This window comes from Buteo buteo, chromosome 22 (assembly GCF_964188355.1).
Source record: "Buteo buteo chromosome 22, bButBut1.hap1.1, whole genome shotgun sequence".
Taxonomy (NCBI): Eukaryota; Metazoa; Chordata; class Aves; order Accipitriformes; family Accipitridae; genus Buteo; species Buteo buteo.
The window spans coordinates 25697434-25713903 of NC_134192.1; the positions used below are offsets into that span (position 1 = coordinate 25697434).

At 41.1% G+C, this 16470-nt stretch overlaps 1 protein-coding gene across 2 annotated transcripts in view; it reads right to left on the bottom strand.

The window, feature by feature from the left end:
• Positions 1–10960, bottom strand: part of ZC3H12B (zinc finger CCCH-type containing 12B) — a 32836-nt gene extending 21876 nt beyond the window's left edge. Inside the window, exons 1-2 of one of the 2 annotated variants that reach the window (XM_075053749.1) lie at positions 10288–10340; positions 777–913 (exon numbers count right to left, since the gene is read on the bottom strand). The gene's annotated coding sequence lies outside the window, so the exon portion shown is untranslated. Of the gene's footprint in view, positions 1–776; positions 914–10287; positions 10341–10620 lie in introns of those variants that run through there. The other variant, XM_075053750.1, reaches the window with a different exon arrangement.
• Between the last annotated feature and the right edge of the window lie 5510 nt (positions 10961–16470).

The following is a 16470-nucleotide window of genomic DNA, read 5'->3' on the forward strand; positions in this document are numbered from 1 at the left end:
GACAATGATCATTAAAGAGCTGGTGCTAGAAATACTCTATTCAAAGCCTATTCATTTCAGCAGCACCAACAGAATCAGACAAGACACAGTGAAGGAATGGATTGAACAACTTCTTTTGGTCCCTTATGACACTATCTTTCCACCATCTCAGTGTGTTCTGAGCCATGCCATTCAAAGGGGCAATTATACGATCCACACATCTATTATGAGCAACAATCTTTAAATGAAAAATATTTTATTATTTCATTATTATCCTTTCATCAACTTTTAAGCAGCTTTACTTGTTTACTGTCATCGCAGATACTAAAACACAAAAAAAAGAGCCAACAAACACCCCCACCCTCCAAAAAAACCAAACCCAACCCAAGTATTTTCTCAAATGTCTCTCTCACCTGGATAATAAATACATATGACAATGATTCTATAGTATTTATTTTAAGGAGAGGGAGGATTGTTTGTTTTCCCTTGTATATTTTTGAGATACATGTAGTTAATAGGTGATTTTTTTTTTTTAATAACACTCCAAGAAAAAAGAACCCAAAACCTAACTGCATACTGACAAATGAAATGGTAACATCTAGGGGACTTCCATATGCACAGTGAGGAACAAATATTGCAAATTTCTCCTTTTTTATTAAACTGTAAAATAAACTTCCTCACAAGAATTAAAAAAACTGGCATTTTTTTATTAAGAAAATTAACTTATTCCCTCCATGGCTTCAGCATGACTTTTAATGTCTTAGTATCTCTCTTTACTCTTTATTTCAATAACTTACCATTATCATGCTCCTCTCTATAGATTCTTCCCTGTTAGACAGGCCTACAGGAAGAGGCATCTTTCTGGAAGAAGGATGTCCTAAACAATAGCCAAGTCTTTGATTACTGTGGCTATTTCTCCGTCATCAGAAGCTGACTGAAGTACACAAAGACATATATCCAAATTAATTTTCATGTAGCAAGCTCAGGCAGTAAGAGCAACCAAATCATAACAACATGGACTTCAACACAAACTGCATAAACCTAGCATGATCCCAGGTTACTTGTTCTGCAACGCATGAACGAATGAATGAATGAATCTTCACAACCAAACAACAGGTAGGGCTGGTATACTATATATCTACTACAACTACACCTCATGATTACAGAGTAGACAGTGTATAAGCGTACTAACACAAAAGCTGACAACTTCCTGGTTAAACACATACCGATTACAGTAAATGAAGAGTCTAAAACCATGGAAACAATGTGAGTAGAGACAAAGAGAAAGAGAAGCATTTTTAAAAATGATTCAGTGTTCAGAGGCACTACATCCAACAGGATCCTCAACATTGCGGTGTGCTACAGCACAGACTAGTGGTTACTCTAAAGACACGTTCTTGGAGTATGTTTTTGTGATCTTTAAAAACTTTCCCAATGCATGACTAATGGCTATTTTAAAGACATTACAATTTGGGCCTGCAGCACAAAAAAAAACCCCAAACCAAAATGCATTGCACAAATCTTCACGAATGTGACAAAACACTATTTATTAGGCAGTAGTTATTGTCAGAGGACATAGACAAAGGGTAGGTCAGGATGCATAGATGGCACTGGACTTTGGATTAGCCCTTAATTTTGAAAACCGCATTTCTATAGCGCTCATGGAAAAAGCGACACAACTCAACATTCAAGTTTTCATGGCATTGAAGACACAGCCTTCTTGTTGTATTCTTATTTCAGGAGCAGTACAGATATTACACATTACTGCTTGCTGCTTTGAATATTTTCTGAGGTAGTGAACTATTTTAACTACTGAGAAAGAAGTGCTTAAAGCTGGCAAAGTATATGAGTCACAAATAAAAATGGTAGCTTTTTCTCATTCTAATTACACGCTTAGATGGTACACATCTGCTGGGACAGATTCACAACTGGAGAAAAGCAGAGAATATTCTAAAATTAACATTTGGGTATTTCGGAATGGATTAAAAAAAATGGAAGAGTTGCACTGCATGACATTATGTGCAATTATCTTTTGTCCTTAGTAAAAAGGATAGGTGATTTGTGGCATTTTCCCTGTGTGTTTATACACCTTGAACTACTAGATTTCCATATTTATAATTATTTTAAACAGATAACAGGAATACATTACAGTTTACACATGCATACCATAATAATACGTATGTTGTAATTCAACAGGAATTGATCACTTTAACCAATTTATTTTTTGAACCTTAAAAAGAATTTTTTCAGCACGTAACAAATGTGGTAGCTTAGCATACTTAATTTTCATTTACTGTGTCAAATGTTGCAAGACTGCAGGAAAAGAGGATAAAACAGGCTTTGCAGAAAATTTGCCTATTTAAGTTGGCCATTTTTAAAGTAAAGTGAGTCCAGAATGTGATGCCTTTGCAAAGCACAGAAATTTGTGGTCACAGTTTCAAGTGCACCTCTCAGTAACGTCAACAAGATCATATGACCAAGCACTCTGAATTTGTCTAGCAGGACCTGGAATAAAGAATTCTGCCCTTTTATTCCTTTTAAAACTGTGTTTTACCTAGTTTTATTAAGACTCTCCTAGGAGCTTTTGTACTTAGCAAACAACACTCCTATAAGCATCAAATCGTTGACAGACGTATAGCATATATATATTCCGATACAGCTTCCATAAAAAGTCCAAAATACATACGTGTCACTCAGTGAAGGAAAACAAGTTTATTGGGCTTTAACCAAGATAAAAGCATATGGCTTTTGACACAAATATCTGGCATTAACATCACTTATAGTACTTTGCTCGCTGAGGAGCAAAGAATCTTCCTTATTTAAAAGGAATATAGGGATTTTGGGATACTTAAAATGAATCCATGTTCAAATACTTTCTGTACTTTTTAATCTAATAAATTAAGCCAACTCGCTTCTCTGTTCTAGAAGAGATGGTCTAAACCAAAGACCTGAGCACATATCTGCAGCTCTTTTATACATTTAGAGACTTGTATAATCAGTATTCCCAGAGTATGTGCTAAGTCAAACAGCATTTTTAACAGAAGCATTAAAATGGCAGATCAGAGTTTTTAGTCCCTTGATAATTAGAGCCATATAAATGACAGCATTTTGATTCAGTTTAATGGATTTTTTCTTACCTTACTATGCAATGTCAGTCTCAACACATTAATGGGAAGTTTCAACACTGTCATTTTGATTAACAGAGAAACCTTAAATTTAGACAAATCAAAGGCCTAATATTGTATAGTCTTTCATCAAGCCAAACTCAGAACAACATCAAGAAAAATATTTTACTTTTTCCACACATTATGACTTCTCTGAAATAAAACACTGATATACATTAAGACTAAAGTAAAGTACTAGCAGGTAACACCAGTAGTGAACACGTTGTCCTTAAAATTAATATGGAATCTGCAACTGAAAAATAGCCTGCTGGCTATGGTTAGTAATAATTTTTATTTAGAAGCTTCCTCCTTTCTGAGTCAATTCAGATGTAGTATTTTCAAAGAAAAGCAAATTTGCCATTTCTTTTTCTGCATCTGTCTCTCTCCCTTAACCACCTTAGGAGTAGAACAATAAGGAACGTGACTTAGCACACTTCTGTTACAGAGGCAAAGAGCAAAGGAAGATTTTCAGCATTGACTCACCAGTTAAGATGAATGTAATCGTCATCGCCACCCAACCTTGAAGGGGATTATTCTTTAACAAATGCTGAGGGAACACTTGTAATAGTAGAAGAGGTTCAGCTGTGCAGAGGACTGAATTTGAGGAATCCACACACCAGAACATATAGAACTAGCAATGACTTTACAAATACCACTAAGCTTTACCTTTCTGATCTTCTGTATCTTTTTGTGCCTACATGAGTCCCTTCTACACAGAACAGTGATGGAAAAAAAACCCACCATATACACACACAAACATAGATAGATACGCCCATATATATATACATAAGTTCTGAATCTGTCAGTGTATCACTTGACACTTTTCACAGACCAATTTAGAAAAGTGAAATAAAGTTTTTGTAGCATTTGAGAAGGAAGAAATCAAGTCACAGTTGTTGTTCTTCCTCACCAACTTCTAGCCCACTGCCCCTGAAATCCCTTTACCACAGTTGGCTCAGTTTAAAAAAAATTATGAATGCTGTGCAAGAACTATGGAAATTCGGGGTCACTGCCAATTATGTAAGGTAGGCCACTGAGGTAGCAGATCAGTTAATTTTCAAATTTGATGAGACTATCTGTGGGTATGAAAGCCTAGATTCATGCAATCTTGCCGTAGACTCTTAACCAAAACACCTAAGCTAGGAACCTACTTGTCCATGACTCTCCCTACAGTAGAAGAGGCTGATGGGCTCATGAGTGTCAGCTGGAAAAGGGATTAGGTGGGGTTTTTTTTGAGGGGTGAGTTAGAGGAGAAATGTTTGTTTTTAAACACAGATCAAGTTTACAGTGCATCTCAAAAAAAGAAAATAAAATTGCACCTGTGCAAAGGCAAACAACGTCCTACAACACAAAGGCAAGAAAAAACCATCATGGTAGACAAAAATATCTTACATAAGCATTGTCATGCAAGAAAGTAATTGTGCAACCACTCCCCTAAGGACCTCAGTTTCTCACTTTCCATTTTAACATTGCTGAATGCAAGCAATTGGTGTTTGTCTGGACTACTGAACAAGGCATCAGAGAGTGACAGTATCATCCAGCTATGACGAGACATTCAGCTGAATTACATCCAAGACCCACTACTTACTTCCCAGACTGTGAAAGTTAATGTGCACAACTCTGCCTTTTAATGGTCATTTTATTTGATCAAAATTAGATGAAATGCTACAACAATTCTAGTGATCAAAATTTAACAACAAAAAAACTTCCCATATCTGCCACTGAGTTGCAGCAGGTTACAAACTTGCAGATCTTTTTTTGGCTGACCTCGATGAAAACTTCCTTGTTCAGCTTAGCAGAAATGGTGCCGAGTTACTATGCTATTATGCTCAACCTCCCCATAACAAGCAAGACACTAAACAGAAAAGCATAGCACTTTGCTGCAGAAATAAGACCTCAGAGAAGGTGCTCAGGACTTCAGTTTTCTAACTCCACTCAAACCGTAGTATTGTACATCACAAACATCAGGCATCTGCCCTGCAGGACTGTCTGACAAGTTTAAAGAGTATGACTGAACATCTGTGGCACATTTCCATGGCTAACCTTTCATAAAGGATTCGGAAGTTAACCTAGAGACCATTTCAGACAATGCCAGGAAAAGAAAAACATGATTCTGTTAACAGACAACAGAGAAATGAGTAAAAGCATTTCAATTAGCTAGAAGTTTGAGAAACCATGGCCACTTCTGAAAATCCAACTATTAAACACTAAGGTCACAGTAGATTTGGAACATTAAATAAAACAACGTATTCTTTGCTGTGCAAATATGTGATGAATCCCTAGGCCCAAATCTACAGCCTTTACCAAGCCTAAACTTGCAAAGAAGCCATTTTGCTTTGGTGATGACTACAGGATTTAATTCAAAATGTATGATAGAAACAGTATCACAGAATAGAAAACCTGGTAGGAAGGTATCCATTTTCACCTCATTCTTAGCATATTGTGGAGTTTTGTTAAACTGAAAAATTGTACTAAGAAACTACAACATCACCTCAATTCAATATCACCTCAACTTCAAATTTATTTCAGTAAATACTTCAAATGATCACTGATATCAGTATTAAACTATACATAAGAGCAAGCTGTGTCTAGCATGTCACATAAATACAGGACTTGAAATTGCTTGTGAAGGAGTCAACTACAAATCAAGTGTGAACTGAAGAGAAAGGCAAAGGTAGTACAGAATTTAAGCATCTTATCTCAAACTTCATTCATTTTTTCACACTCATAAGCACAAATTCAAAGGGACAAGATGGACATAGTTGGAATTATAAATAAAGGAAGTGGCATTTTAGCTGTTTCTTAAGATACACGCTTTGTGTATGGGGTTAACCGATTTCTTGACCTAGAAAGAACAGGTAGTGCTGAGCACAAGACAAGTATGAAGTACTGGCCAGATTTCTGAAGGAAAGGAAATGGAATATTTCTATTGCATTAGGTATTCAACCATACTTCCTAAGACAGAGCAAAAAAAAAAGAAAGTTGTAGACAGTAAACACACATTCAAAAAAAGCTGTTCTAACAATATAGTACCTCTTTACACCAATCTTCTCTTTCTAATAATGTTAAGCAGTTACAGCCAGCCAGCATTATTGCTACTCAAACAGTCTCTTGTCCCTACCAAGGCAGCATTTACACTTCAGTTGATATTACATAAAATAGGAACAGGAGCGTAACCTGTTAAAAGATTACTTGTTAGCAGTTCCCTATAAACTGAGATCATGTATTCAGATCTAAAACCAAAGCAATACACTGGTTCTCCTAATCCATATTCTGATAGGAGGCCGTTTGGAGACCTACTCTGCAGGCCTAAATGACTCACTAACGCTCTGGGAAGGAAAAAAAAAAAGTTGCAATTGCAGCTAAGTTAAAGACACATCAAGGATGAGATGCATCTTAACTTACACTAATTCTAATTTTGTAATTGAATATTTAGAACCCTACTTTGATAGACTAAACCTAATGTTCCCTTAACCAAAAATCTCATCCAGAAGCAATCTTTGAGAAATGTGAAAAACAAAGGGTAGTGTGTTTCTAAAGGTCTCAATATACCGGGTGGACCCTCACATGCTATGCCATCCAATAAGAGGCAGGATGTACTCAGCTGTTAGGACACACGCATTCTGACAAACTGAAACAACCACTTTAGAAGCTACTAACAAAATGCCAGAAGCAGAGAGAGACACCTTGCTCAAGAAGCATCAAATGGTATCTTTATGGAAAGCAACAAGAGGAGCTTAAAGGCATCTTGTGACTTCAGATTTTCACACCTTTTACCTTGCTTTTGCAAAACCAAAGTCAGTCCATCACTAATTAGGTCTGCTTTGAGCAAAGTGTTGGACTAGATGAACTCCTGAAGTCAAATCCAAACTAATTATTCTTTTACTCTAAGATTCCTTCATTCTTGTCATGACAACACTGCTCATTTCCAAGGTGAAGAAGCTGGAAAAAGCCTACTGCTTTGCTTTCAAAAATGAAAACAGCAAATCCCTACAATCCAGCAACTTCATCTCTCCCTCTCTAAAGGGAGACCAACATATGGACTAGACCTGAGCGAGGAAGGGTTTTTGGTGTGGTGGGTTATTTTGTTTTAGCTGGTGGTTTTCTGTTCATTTTTTAAATCAGGGCAACCTAGAAATCAGAAAAGCAAAAGACTTGGCAGAGAGTCTGAAATTAGTGTTTGATCTGAAAAGAAAAAAAAAAAAAGGCAGGGGAGTTCAGAGGGGGCAATCGCATGTGACTTTTAGTTTAAAATTCTCAGACTTAGTTTTGACTTTATGTGATTTGGCTGAGGTGTCTGTGGGCTCATTAAAGGAGCATATATGTTAAACTTCTTGGGGATGTCCTTCCTAAATTAATTAGAGTTTAAACTTTTGGCTTTAGCCTAAGGTTGATACTCTGTCCCTGTTACAGCATTCCTCTCCAGACAACTGAAATACAAGTTGACTCAGATAATCAGAACAGATATTAATCTTGATGGGGGGACTCTCTCCAGGTGGACTGAATGTGGAAAAGGAGCTCTTATATTTCAACTGTATAACTAACAAGCACCTTGGCCTATGCTAGGATTTGTAAAAGGCTTTAGTTATACACTACCATGACATCCTAATGAAATTCTAGAAGAGGCCCACAACAAACCATGTAAAGCCTAGGTTTTATTTTGACATGGTGATTCAACCTGCTTTGCTAGCAAGCAATGTCAAAAATAACTCATGTAAGAAAATGAAATACAATAGCTACCTTTAAAACTCAAAGACACTTAGCTGAAGTACTTGTTTAAATATAGAAAGAACATATATATTTGAATCAAAACTGCCAGCTAATGAAGAGTTTTTTCTTATTACGGTCAATCTCATGAATAAATCGTTCACCTCAGAACAATAAAACCACATCTTGGGAGATGCTATACTGCTTAGCTCTGCACTTCCACTTATGTTTCCTAAATCTGAAATATATCAAACACAACACTACATATCATGGTATCAGAAAGCCTAGATCTGTAAAGGTGGTCATGGTATTGTTACTTCCAGATAAATTATTTGTGTTACCATGAATATATTGCATCAAATATAGCTTAACAACAAAAAGTGACAATTCACAGGAAATAAAAAACCCCTACATCAACAGAATTTAAAAAATGCCAGTATTATTACTCAAACGTGCTTTTCATTTATAATGCCTAGAAAAAAAATAACCTTTTAAAATAAACTTACAAAAAATATAAGTTTATATATATAAAAAGATATATTTGTCTAGCCATGCACACATGGGTCTTCAAAGACCTTTATGTCTAGCAGATTCCAGATCAAAAGAGGACAGAGTTCTCAGGGATGTGTGTGAGGTCTAGGTAGCATTACAGCCATTTATGTATATATATTTTTTTTTTACATTATGAGATGGACAAATCAATATATCAAACTAATTTACAATGTGGCAACACCTGGAAACTTCTTGGGTTTAAAAATTACATTTCTTCACCTTTCCAAGCCCTGCTTCCCTAACTGAATTACCTGCTGCCTTCCTTAGTCCCAAAAGCTCCAATGCTTCTAGCTCTCGAAGTAAACAGTAACAGAGTACAAGTGACAGAAGCAATTTGTTTTATTTCTATTATTCACAGATCTATAGTAGAATTATAAGTGTTCAACAAAATGACATTTCAGTTGCAAACTAGGAAAGTCTAAACCAGTAGATGTCTACAATGGAATAATCTGCATTGGAAAAGGCATCCAGAAAGATCAAAGAACAGAAAGCCAGAACTTACCTCATTTACAGCAGCTGACAGTAAGAAATTACTTTCTTACTAGTTCATCTGCATATAAAGTATCATTGGTATCCATTCACCCTCTTAACACCTTTTGTTTCCATTCTTTCTGAATAGTGAGTTTGGATGCCCTTAGATTTTCTTTTTTTAAAATACATCTTAAAGAAGTCATTCAAATGAAAATGACTTGGGAAACTTTACAGATTGCCTCTATTAAAACTCGCTAAGCATTAGATCATTTTAGAAGACAAACAGATCACAGGTCCAGAAAATGTCAACAGCCACAGGATCGATATACGGAAAACATATGACAGTGAAAAAGAAAAGACGTATTCCAACAGCAGTTAAATTGTTCTAAATTTGAAGATGACCTTCACATTCCCACTAACCCATTTTTCCAGCAAGAAGCAAAGATAATTTTATAAGTGACATTAGCTACGCTTCTGCAATACACCTTTCAGTTCTACATACCATGGTCCATTTATAACATCTGGCAAGCAAAAGATCTCTCTCATCAATAAAGGATACCTCCTATACAAAAAATGACTACTTGACAGACACATCCATTTCAATAAACAAACACATCAAGCATAAGAAATCAGATGGATCTGGAATGCTGCACACTCCCAGGCACTGAGAACTGCTGATACGCATAATGGAAGTTCATAAATGACCAGTATTTTAATTTTCTTTCTATTCTTACTTCCCATTTGTGGCAATACATGCTAGTCACTGAAACACATTGCAAGATTCAGGAAAAAAAAAAAAAAGAAGTAAAAGAGTTTCACATGTATCTCAGTAAACCTAAATTAATTTAGATCCGCATTTATCAACTTCTGAGGACACAATATAGCTTTTGATTCAACTTTACTGTTTGCTAACTTGCGAAGGAAATACACAGCTCTTGTGAAAAATAATCTCCAAAGGATTAAATGACAATTAGAAAAGCAGACGGCCATGAAAAATAACATTTTTAACTGAACTGATTAGAAAAAGTATCTCAAACCTCATGTATACTGCAGTAAGTGAACCGGTTCCTTACTCCCATTTGCACTACAATGCAAAATGGGAGGATGCGAGTAGTGATCATCAGGCACCCTCTACAAAAGTAATTTCCTCATTTCAACACCTTGCTTTCGTTAACGCAAGTTTCTTGCTACCCTTCTTACGTCCAGACACTGAGCGCCTTCTTTAACAGCCCTCGCACTTACAGTTACTAAATGAAACCAGGCCATCTCCCGGTTCCGTACCCAACTGCCCAGGCCGTTTCTACCGGCCCGCCACCGCAGCCTCCTGGACCCAAAGCACGCTCCTCCAGGCGGCTGCGAGAACAACAACGCCCGCTTCCCGAGAAGGCCCCGGGGCCCCTCGCCCGGGCAGCACCTGAGGCGGGGCGCGCCGCAGCGCGCCAAGGACAGCGGCCACGCTGGGCGGAGGGAGACGCCAGACCGAGCGGCCGCCCCGCCCCGTGCGCCCAGGGCGGCGGGGGCAGCCCCGGGGCGGCGGTGGCGGCTCACGGCGGAGCCAGGCCGGGGCGGCGGCAGAAGGCCGCGCCTCGACTGCTGCCAGGCCCGGAGACCACCCGGCGTCCGCTCGGCCTCTCCCAGCATGCCGACCGCCTCCGCCGGCTGCCGCGGAGGACGGGGACTCCGCCACCGCCGGGGCGCAGCGCTGGCGCCCTCCCTCCCCACCCCCTTCCCCCAGCCGGGGCCTCACCCGCTGTTGTCGCTGCAGACACCGCCCGCGGCTCCCTGCGGGATTTGGCGGCGGAGAGGCGAGGGACGGCGGGGCTCGGCGCGGCCGCGGCACGGGCCCCGCTCCGGCCGCTCCCGCCGCATGGAGGGGGAAGGGCAGGCCGGAGCGAGGGGAGAGGAGGAGGAGGAAGGGGGGTGGCGGTGGAGGAGCAAAGCCAGGGCGGGACGGGACGGGGAGGGAAGGGGGAAGGTGCGGGAGTAGGGCTCAGCGCCGGCGGGAGCCCGGGGGCCGCTGCCTCCGCCTCATCGCTGCCTGCGCCTCAGCCGGGCCAACGCCGCTGCCCGGGCGCCGTCGCCTAGCAACCGCGCCCAGCCCCCGCTACTGCAGGCGCCCGGCTCCTCGCGGCGCCCCGCTCGCCCCCGACGGCAGCGCACGCGCAGCCTGCACGCGGCGGCGCGCGCCCGCCCGCCCGGCGCGGGGGCGGCGCAGGCACGTTCCCCGGCCCCCGCCCGCGGGGCGGGGGGCGCGTGCGCGGCCGGCCGTCGCTCGCGGCGCGCGCGGGAGGGCCGCGGCGTGGGGCGCTGGGCTGCGCCGGCTGGTGCTTCCCGGAGCCGTTTCTGCAAATTGGGGCGCTGTTAATGTATTCTCTTGCTTGTAAGCAACCCTTACCGTACAAGAGCACCGTTTCTTGGAAACAAGTCACGAGGCGGCTCGTGTGCTCAGGTTCCAGAAAAGAATGGGAAATGGGAGACGGTTTGTCTTGGCGTCGTCCCCAGTGGACATCTAACCCCCTTGCTGAAGCAAGGTGGGGAGGATTAGGGAGGGCGGTATGGGCGAAAATACTGTGCTTTCCCAGTTTTGCAGATTACGGGAATGGAGGATGAAATAAAGGACATGACTCAATTCAGATATATTTAGGCCCCCCTTTGGAATGGGCCAAGAACAACGTACGCAGGTACTTAAGCCTTTAGCTCGCTAGCATGCTAATGGGTGCTCTTACACACAGTATGTATTGAAGGAGTAACAAAAAAAAATTGCAAATACTTCAGGCTTTGCATAAATTTGACATTTAAAGGCTGGTCTCGGGGCTAGCACGTAGTTGCCTCCTATCACTTTCAGTGTTGCTGATGACTGCCTTTGGCTTCCTAAAGCTAAAGCTTCCTGAAACCAATATCAACTTTCCCTTAAAATACAAAGTGGGCCAGGACAACTGGGGTGGCCTGGTTGTAGGAAAAAATCTTGTAAATGTGACGTGAGTACATTTCAAAGACTCAAAACCCCAATGGGATACAGAAAGAATCCATTTCCATTTTAAAAACTCAGGAATTTGAAGCAGATTTCACAACTTAGGATGCACCATTTTGACTCATCCGTTTTCTGACGTTTAGGTTTGACAACATTACTACCCATTCTACTCACGGTGACTTGTACCTAATCCAGCAGTACATTAGCCAAAGTTCAGTCCTGTTGTATGTTTTATTGGGGGCTCTTCTCCATTAGTCTTTATTCTCTACTATTTCTTTAAATGCTATTTGTTTCATAAAACATGTTGTGCACATTTTTTTATAACGGATTAGTTCAATTGGAAGGGACCTACAACGATCATCTAGTCCAACTGCCTGACCAATTCAGGGCCAACCAAAAGTTGAAGCATGTTATTAAGGGCATTGTCCAAATGCCTCTTAAACACTGACCCACTTGGGGGATCATCGACCACCTCTCCAAGAAGCCTGTTGCAGTGTTTGACCACCCTCTTTCTAAGGAAAAGCTTCCTAATGTCCAGTCTAAACCTCCTCTGATGCAGCTTTGAGCCATTCCCATGCATCCTATCACTGGTTCCCAGGGAGAAGAGCTCAGCACCTCCCTCTCCACGTCCCCTCCTCAGGAAGCTGTAGAGAGCAATGAGGTCGCCCCTCAGCCTCCTTTTCTCCAGACTAGACAAACCCAGAGTCCTCAGCTGCTCCTCACAGGACATGCCTTCCAGCCCTGTCACCAGCTTGGTTGCCCTCCTCTGGACACGTTCAAGCAGCTTCACATCCTCCTTAAATGGTGGGGCCCGGAACTGCACACAGTACTCTGGGTATTTTAATGTCAATCCCTACAGATTTTCACCTGTCCTCATGTCTCCAAGTTTCCCCTGCCAGCTGGGAAACCTTACAAAATAGTAAATGTCTGAGTTTTATCATCTGCAAGAAAGAAATTATACAGGTTGACTGCTTTAACTCGCTGATACTTGTCTGTAAAGATGTTTCAGATACTCTGATAAAAAAAATGCAAAAGTTGACAAACTATAAGATATTACTATATATATAATTTTTGTTATATAAATTAATCTGTCATACTGACTTGTTTTAAATGAACTCTGATGATATTTTATTATATCAGGGCGCTCTTTATAATGTGTCAAGTTTTCTGTAAATAATAGTGAAGAAATGTCCAAATTAAACAACAGTATACTTTTGTTAGGGTCATTTCTTCTGTATCCAGAATTTACTTTTTTTAAAAAGAAAATAGTGAAGAAATTAAAAAGGAAAAGAATATACATTAACGTGTTATATCAAGCATATACTGAGAAAAGAAAGTAAAATTTTCATCATTACATCTGGTCTTGTAGAATTGATTGCTCTAGCCGGGGTGATTACCTGGTGGGGGGGTATCATTCTTGCAGTTGGAATTGTTCTGTACCATATTTGTTGTCACAATGATAAGGCTGGGTGGACTGATGTTAGGCTGTTAAATGGAAGCAGCTAATTTTGTTCATGCAACAAAATTCAGTCCTGTGCTCAATGGAGTAGGGGAGTATTTTAGCATTGATTTCATTCTGCATAATACTGCAACTTGTTTTGAAATGTATCTGGCTATTGGCTTTTGGTTTAGAAAGGATCAAATAGAAGCAAGGTTGAATTTTTCAGGTCAGCTGAAAGATTTCTTTCACTGGCAGTTTTGTGCTTAAGTCCCTTAGCTCTCTTTGAAGAATCTAACCTGCGTGCTGGGAAAAACTGATCGTTGTTTGAATCCCACATATCAATGTTTATAAGTAGCAGAAGAATAGACATTAAACATCAGTGCAGTGATTTCAGATCATATAAAGAACTGACAGACCCATTTTGTATACAAGGTGAAACACAGACACATTAAGACACTTGACCAAAGCCATGAAGCAAAAGCTGAATGCTACCAATTTGAATGTGATTGCACTGCAAGTATTAGTGTCAGAGCTAAAAGAGCAACCGTGGTGTCCAGTCCCCTGGCCTTCTGCTCTAAACTCAAAGCAACACGCCTCATGATGTACTGATTCTTGACTTTGCAATCTGGAAAAGGAATTTCATCTCTAGAAACACTAGGGATCTCAGAGTGTACATCTATCAGAATAGTGACAGATCTCTCCAGGGTACATTGTGCCTTTTCCTTGCCTTCTTACCTCAGCTGATAGCAGTGGTGAAAGTACGCACTTCCCTCTTCTTCCTCTATCACTTTGTCTGCTGAAAGTTATGCTGAAAAAAATATTCAGAAATTTGGCAGCAATAGCAGAAGCAGCATATAAAGGACTGTATTGTTCAATGGTGGGGAGAAAAAATGCTGCTACGTTACCAAAACCAGGGAGAGCTGAGAGGGTACAAACAGCAAAGAAGATTCACAGTACTTCAAAGGCAGCATAGGGAAGAGAGCACTAGAAAATAGACATGCTGGTTCCACAACTGAGAGAAGCACAGAATATGTTACCACAGCAGGCACTGATTTCCTGTGGATGCTGATCTCAAGCTAATTACATGCTCCAGAAGACTGCTATTTATCTAGAGTCTGATTTAAAACCTGCTGAAAGCAATGGGAATCTACCTACTGATACGAAATACAGTTCGCCTCAAGCCTTCATTTCTTTTGAGTGCTTTTTGGTATTGCTTCTTCCCCTTGTTAGTCTGCACAGCTAAGTATTTGTAGTTTTGTACAAATGATGAAGTTTGTATTCCTGTATTTTTAATTACATTATATGAGATCTAACACACCTCACACCCAGCCAGTTTTTGACCCTTATGCATATTGAGCATAAGTGGTACTTCTTTGACCTTGCTTTTATATAAACAGAGAGGTATTGTATAAATAAAGTAAAAATTAAACTATATAAAACCCTTTAAAGTCTCATTCTTCTGGGGGAATGAAGGGGAAAGACAGGCTTGCATAAAGCAACTGCTAGTCCCAAGAGGCTGTCTTAAATATGCTCCAGTAATGTTCTGATGGGTGTGGTGGGTTGACCCTGGCTGGCTGCCATGTGCCCACCAAGCCACTCTATCACTCCCAACATCAATTGGATGGGGAGTGGGAAATATGACAAAAGGCTCATGGGTCAAGATAAGGACAGGGAGATCACTCACCAATTACCGTTGTGGGCAAAACAGATTTGACTCGGGGAAATGAATTTAATTTATTACCAATCTAAATCAGAGCAAGATAATGAGAAATAAGAACAAATCTTAAATCACCTTCCCCTCACCTCTCCCTTCTTCCCTGGGCTCCGCTTCACTCCCAACTTCTCTACTTCCTTCCCCTGAGTGGTGCAGGGAGGTGGGGAACAGGGGTTGCAGTCAGTTCATCGCAAGTTGTCTCTGCCGCTCCTTCCTCCTCACACTCTTCCCCTGCTCCAGCGTGGGGTCCCTCCCACAGGAGACAGTCCTCCACAAACTTCTCCAACATGAGTCCTTCCCACAGGCTGCAGTTCTTCACAAACTGCTCCAGTGTGGGTCCTTTCCGTGGGCTGCAGTCCTTCAGGAACAGATTGCTCCAGCGTGGGTCCCCTGCAGGATCACAAGTCCTGCCAGAAAACCTGCTCCAATGTCAGCTCCTCTCCATGGGGCCACATGTCCTGCCAGGAGCCTGCTCTACCATGGCCTCTCCATGGGGTGACAGAATAGAATAGAATAGAATAGAATAGAATAGAATAGAATAGAATAGAATAGAATAGAATAGAATATTTTCAGTTGGAAGGGACCTACTGTTGTAGAAAAAGTTAGCTGAAACTTAAAGCTAGCAGCTTAAATATTAATAATAGCTAGAGTAGACAAAGCCTAGAGATCATGGTATATGAACTGTAACAACCGTGTTACAACATGCTGAATAGCTAACTACAGAATTGGCTGAAACTGACCTAAGAGGATGTGCTATTGTACAAGAAGATGACCACTTAGCAACTGCTTAGTAACGAAACAGCAAATAATCAAACCAATAAAAAAGTAAGAAGACCTCAGACCTTAACATTACTATTGGTCCGAACTGTCGAGTGAGGGGTGGGGAACTTAGATTGTAAGGGTATAATTGCCCAGGGATTTCTTTGTTCAGGGTCCCTCTTCAGAGGCACCCATCTTGAGCTGTAGCGCTATTAATAAAAAGTACTTTCATAAAGGTATCTATCTTTTGGCTTATACTGAAACCTAGAGTCGAACCCCATTACGGTGGCTAGCATGCGTAATTTCTGTAACACCTACAATGACCATCTAGTCCAACTGTCCAAAGCTTCCTTCAGGGCGCATGCACTTGCTCTGGCGTGGGGTCCTCCACGGGCTGCAGGTGGAGATCTGCTCCACCGTGGACCTTCATGGGCTGCAGGGGGACAGCCTGCCTCACCATGGTCTTCACCACAGGCTGCAGGGGAATCTCTGCTCTGATGCCTCGAGCACCTCCTCCCCCTCCTTCTTCACTGATCTTGGGGTCTGCAGGGTTGTTGCTCTTACATATTCTTACTCCTCTCTCCAGCTGAAGTTGGTTGTCCAGGGTTTTTTTCCCTTCTTAAATATGTTATCCCAGAGGCGCTACCACCATCGCTAATGGGCTTGGACTTGGCCAGGTCCATCTTGGAGCTGGCTGGAACTGGCTCCATCT